The following is a 6,594-nucleotide window of genomic DNA, read 5'->3' as shown; positions in this document are numbered from 1 at the left end:
CAGGGGATTTGCAACCATGACCATGTCAGTGAATTCTTGAATAGCAATGAGGCCTTCATCCTGAAATTCACATTTTTCCAGTCTCTGAGCTGGTAACTACAAGTATCGGATAAAATGATGATGATGTCTGATCACTAGTATGTTGTTGCTTTCATTCATCTTCCTGGGATTGATGTGGCTCAGCATTTAACTGGTCTTGGTATCAGAAAGCAGGAAATCAGAAGGCTAAGGTTGAGTTAAGTGAACAGGGTTGGAATTGAAATTAAGAAGTCTATGGTCAGACCATCAACTTCTTATGCTTCATCTTGGGAGGATAGTGGGAGTTGAGAAAAAGTATAAGGCAGGAATATACCCTGATGCTCACTGTTCTTGGTGACTCCAAATGAATTGGAGTAAATTGCAGAGAGCCACATCTTCAGCATAGGGCTTAAGAGATACAATCGTGCCTGTCTCCCAACTTCTGATTTACTCTCTGCAGTATTACATCTGCCTATACCGTGCAACAGAGAGGAAAGCATCTCAGAGATGGCATTGCATTGTGCTTGGCTGATGTGACTGCAACAGTTGAATAAATGGAGGCAAGAGGTAGGTATGAGACTTACATCATTGGAAGGAGGTGGTGAATTATGTGAATGTTAGCCGAATTCCTGAGTTTCAGAAGATACTGAAGGTGAGTAGTTAGAGTCGGTGCTTTGAACAACGTGAAAGATTGGTGATACATTGGATATCACAGATCAGCCACAATCTTATTGAATGATGGAACAGGCTTGAGAAGCTGAATGGCCTACTCCTGTTCCTATGTCCTTTTGTTCCTATTAGATGTCTTTCAACAAAGCATTCACCGGCAGTGACCATCCATGCAAAATCTTTAAGCCTCCTCCAAAAACAAACTAGGTTCTTTGGTCCAGACTGGGGATTGACTCCTCTGTCCTCCTGATGCCTTCTCTCTTCTGACAATGCCCATTATTGGCCTCCTGGGATCTGCAGTAACATGTCTTCTTTCCGACTGTCATCCTCCATCACTAAGGCCTCCAGCCCTGGATCCACAAGCCTTTTGTCTCTGCCCAAAAGCTCCGCATGTTTAGCTTCTATTTGCAGACAAGTGCACGACAGATTGTCAGCAACGGCTTGCTTCTGATAAATACGTGTCCTGTTTAAAAGGGACAGGCTGCCTTTAAGAACTGTAAGCTAGCTGGAACTGAATGAAATGTTAAGTAACTGATGCTCTGAAGTAAAAATTAATGAAGTTAATTCTTGGGAGTAATACCTTTAGTTTTATGAATTTATTCAAAAGCTGCAGAAGAATTTATCACAATAATATCTGTGCTATCAAATGCTCTAACTGCAATGTAAAGTAAAGCATTGTACATGAGTATGTATATGCAAAGCATTGTACACATATGTAAACATACTATTGGGGTTGCATTTATACAGTGACATACTGTTAGTGCTAAATTGGTAGTATAGCTATTAGTCTCAAGATCAGTTATCACAGGATAACTGCAAATGGTAACTGCACAAAAAACATTTTGGAGATGTGGAGTAAGAGCTTTTCTATTATATGACTTAATTTTTCACATCTGCTACACAGAGATGATTTTAACAACTAACTAATAGCATGTTCAGATTAAAATTACACGAAAGAACCATAAATCTTTATTTAGCCTTGGATCTTGCTTTTATACTATGTCCCATTCAGGTAGAGTATGTCTCCAAATTCTTCATAAAACCGGCTCCATTTGCTGTTAATCATCCTCAAAGGACCAGATGTGATTTGGAGACTAACAAACTCAATGCAGGTGTTTATAGTTACTTCAACTTGGTCTGGCTTCAGTTTATTCAAACAAATAATGCCAATAACTGAAACCAGCTTGATTATGCAATTGCCAGGTAGAATTTCATTGGTTATTTAGTAGATGCTGTTGGCACAATGCCCTGAAGGAGACACCAGTGGTGATAAAGTAATATTTGCTGCCTGCCTTAAAGCTGCAGAATATTAAAACTATGTATTTTCAGGCTATATCACCATGCCACTCATGGTGTGTAAGACACAACTTTTATTGGGGAAAATAGAAGACTCTTACATGTTGTTTCATTGAATTTTCCTAGAACAGCCCTGTTTGAGTTCTTTTAACTTCAATGTCTTCATCCAAAGCAGCACTTGTAATGCTCTGACATCTCACACCTTTAGTTTTGAAGCTGTTTAATGGGGCTTTGTACTGTACCCACTGGTTTTATGGCTTTCAGACAAAAGCCAGGTTAAATTGTCTGCTCTACATTATTACCAAATCAAAGGAAAGTTTGCCCTAGCTTCCAAAATGTTGGTGACATTTCAATGTTACAATTTGGATTTCAGTAGTAGAAAAGAATATTGTGTCTGCTTATCACCTTGCAGCGCAAGGAATTGTTAATTATTTTCATTCCTATGTGAAATTTGCAATGAAATAATTAGGAATATTTAACAATCTCAGGAATAATTCAGAAGGAGGGAAAACCTCATTTTTCAAATGATCATAATTATAACTTTTGAAATGACCATATCAGATGTAAGGGTGTAATTTCCTGTGTTAAGTGTCAAAGCTTTGTACTTCTGTTCTTTACAAACACATTTCTGATTTTACTATCCCACATTTGAATGCTTCCTCTAATGTAATTAGAGCATGACAGCGATTTTTTTTGCCAAACATGAAGCTGTCCTATCTCTTTTTTTTGAAAAAAATATGTATATGTTGCCCCTTCGAAATCGCTCACAAAACACAAGGCTTGGAAGGTAAACTGCAGCTACAAAGAATGTTGTTCCAAATTTTTCAAAGTTTGTTATTATGGTCTCCTAAGTAACAGATTTAAAAAAGGGTTCTAAGACACAAATATATACTTATTTTCCAATTGGTTCCATGATGAGTTGGACAAACAGAGAAAGAGATGTAGATTTAAGTGAGGTATATGTTATGTTGCTACATGTTATTAATATTACAGAGCTTACATTTGAAACAACTCTTTAACAATTTAGTCTGCAATGTGTTTGAGCTGGCTCAGTAACATTCTTGCCTCTGAGTCAGAAAGTCCTGAGTCCAGAATAAAATATATCAATGTTTATACTTTAGGCTATTTAACAAAATACAAGCCCATGGTATTGGAGGTTATATGTTAGCATAGATAGAAATTGGCTAATGGGCAGAAGACAGAGTTGGTACGGTGAAGGGAGCCATTTTCAGAATGGTAACCTGTAAGTAGTGGAATCCTACAGCATTCAGTGCTGGGACCACAATTATTTACAATATAGTTAAGACTTCAATGAGGAAAATGAATGCATTATCACCAAGTTTGCGGATGACACAAAAATAGTTGAGAAAGCAAGTGGTGAGGATGACTCCAGAACTCTGCAGAGGTCTCTAGACAGGTTAAATTTAACACATGGAATATAATGTGGAAAAATATGATGTTCTGCACTTTGGTGGAAAGAATACAAGAGTTGAATATTATTTAAATAGTGAAAAGTTGCAGAAACCTACAGCACAGAGGGATTTGGGAGTCTTTGCATATAAATCACAATAAGCAGGTTCAACACAATAGACAAGGCAAATAGAACATTTGCCTTTATATCAAAAGGAATAGAGCAGAAAAATAGGAAGGTCTTGCGAAAGCCACGCAAAACACTAATCAAACCATAACCAGAATACTGTAAACAGGCTTGGAACTCTTACCTAAAGAAATATATACTGTGATGGAGGCAGTCCACAAAAGGTTCAATATGCCAATCCCAAGTATGGAGGGACTGCCTGAGGAGGAGAGGTTGAATAGTTTGGGCCTGGACACACTGGAGTTTAGAAGAATTATAAATGGACCTTATTGAGACATACAACATTTTTAAGGGGCTTGACAGAGTAAATATGGAAGGGTTGTTTCCCATGGTGGGAGAGCCTAGGACCATGGGGCATAATCTCAAATTGAGGGGTTGCCCATTTAAAGCAGAGTTGAGGATGAATTTCTTCTCTCAGAGGGTAGTGATTCTGTGAAATCATTTATCACAGAGGGCTGTAGAAGAAGTGTATTAAGTATTTTCCATGATGTGGTGGTGTCAGTGTTAGACTAGGGTGGACAAACACAGAAATCATACCTGATGAAGGGGCTACACTCTGAAAGCTGGTGATTTCAAATAAACCTGTTGGACTATAACCTGGCGTGGTGTGTCTTCAGACTAAGTATTTTCCAGATTGACATCGACAAATTTTTAATCATTAAGGGAATCAATTTATGGGGAACAAAGCAGAAAAGTAAAGTTGAAGATTATCAGATCAGTAATGATCTCATTAATGGCAGAGCAGACTTTGATGAGCTGAATGTCCTATTTCTACTCCCTTGTGCTTTGGCTTAATGGTCTCTCATGCAGTCTTGAGGTTGACTGCACTACTACACTATCATAGGTTAAACATTGCTTATGAAGCAGGGAGTCAAAGTTTTTTTAGCAATGTTTAAGTTCTGCACTACCAAGCAATAATTTATATAAATGTCAGATGTTTTGTCCAAGACCTCTTCTACCCTTTCAAGTGGTAACGTAGTTATAACCATAATCAGTGATCCTTATTTTAGGCGATCAATGTTCAGAATAATCAGTCAGGTAGGGTGATAGATTCAAAAGCATTGAACCTATTGACAATTTTTTTAGGGAACTGTGTTGGGAAAGCTAAGGTGTTAGACAGAAAGGCAAAATGGTCCTTTCTTATCATTGACTTTTATTGTTTCATCCCACTGTAATCTATAGAATTAAGATTACCATACAGCATGCATTAGTACACATTCCAACACGTGTTTAATCAGATAAACATAAATATAAGTTATAGGGACATAGAGGAAACAGACCCTTCAGTCCAACTTGTCCATGCCGAGCAGGTTTCCTAAACTGAACTAGTCCCATTTGTCTGCATTTGGCCCATATCCCTCTAAATCTTTCCTATCCATGTACCTATCCAAATGTCTTTTAAATGTTGTAATTGCGCTTTCCTCTATTACTTCTTCTGGCAGCTTGTTTCATACATACACCACTCTCTGTGTGAAAAAGTTGCCCCTCAGGTCCCTTTCAAATCTTTCCCCTCTCACCTTAAACCTACACCCTCTAGTTTTTGATTCCCTACCCTGCGGAAAAGAACTTGGCTATTCATCTTATCTACACCCCTCATGATTTTAGAAAGTTCTATAATGTTGCCCCTCAGCCTCCTACGCTCCAAGGAAAAAAGACCCAACCTATCCAGCCTCTCGCTATATCTCAACATTGTATTTGCCAACTTTTGAGAAAAAATACTTCATCACATAGTGAAAATATGCAGCAAAATTTGAAAAAATAAATGAAAGATATTTTGAGATACTTAAAAGAAAATAAATATCGGATAGATCGTATGACTTAGCACTTTCAGCACAGAACATTGCAGGGTCGCCAGAAGACATGTTAGGAATTCAGACATAGAGGTCAAGATGTCCTGTAGATTTGTCCACACAATAATGATGGAAAATAATGCAGTGGATTTCAACTCCAAGCCTAAATTCCACTTATGAGCTCTTGTTAAGCAAGATATGTTTCTCACCAGCATAAAATGTAAACTTTGTTTAACTTTTTGAACAACTGTATGTCGTTGATGACAACTGAAATGTGCTCCAAGGATTGTCAAGGTTTGAGATTTCATATTCACGCTGATCAAAACATAATTTTTAAATACCACCATTGCTCCATGCATGGATTTAGAGTCATGGAGTCATGGAGATATACAGCACAGAAACAGTTTTTTTCGGTCCAACTCATCCATGCTGACCAGATATCCTAAATAAATCTAGTCCCATTTGCCACATTTGGCTCATATCCCTCTAAACCCTTCCCATTCATATACCCATCCAGATGCCATTTGACTGTTGTAATTGTACCAGTCCACCACTTCTTTCGGCAGCTCATTCCATACACACACCACCCTCTGCATGAAAAAGTTGCCCCTTAGGTCCCTTTTAAGTCTTTCTCCTCTCACATTAAATCTATGCCCCCTAGTTTTTGACTCACCCATCCCGAAAAAAGTTCTTGTCTATTTACCCTCTCCATGCCCCTCATGTTTTTATAAAATTCTACAAGCTCACCCCTCAGTCTCTGATGCTCCATGGAAAATAGCCCCAGTCTATTCAGTCTCTCCCTATAGCTCAAACCATCTCTCAAATTATTTCATCCAGTGATTGAAGACATGGGACGTTTCTGGATTAATTTTCTCCTTTGCCTTGTTTCCACTGTACAAAAGACAGGAGACCAAGTCTATAGGGGGTCCATTATCACATTGTGTCACAATGTGCTATTTTACAGATTTGTCAGACCTCCCCACAGACTGCAATGTCTTTGTTCTTTATTGGCCCCATCAGCAACCATCTGCTTTTAATATATATTTTTTTTAATTCAAAGCACTGTGTTTCTGTTTGCTGCCTGGGTTTTTGTTAGTCATATGCTTTTCTCCCTGCCAGGAAATAAAAGAAAGAAAGGTTGCATTGTCATTATTTCACAGAAACATTTCCTTTCTGTAACCAATTGTCTCAGTGGAAGGAAGTGAGATAGAACTCAATCCACAA

This window comes from Rhincodon typus, chromosome 22 (genome assembly GCF_021869965.1).
Source record: "Rhincodon typus isolate 14 chromosome 22, sRhiTyp1.1, whole genome shotgun sequence".
Taxonomy (NCBI): domain Eukaryota; kingdom Metazoa; phylum Chordata; class Chondrichthyes; order Orectolobiformes; family Rhincodontidae; genus Rhincodon; species Rhincodon typus.
Note: the sequence above shows the minus strand (reverse complement) of the source record.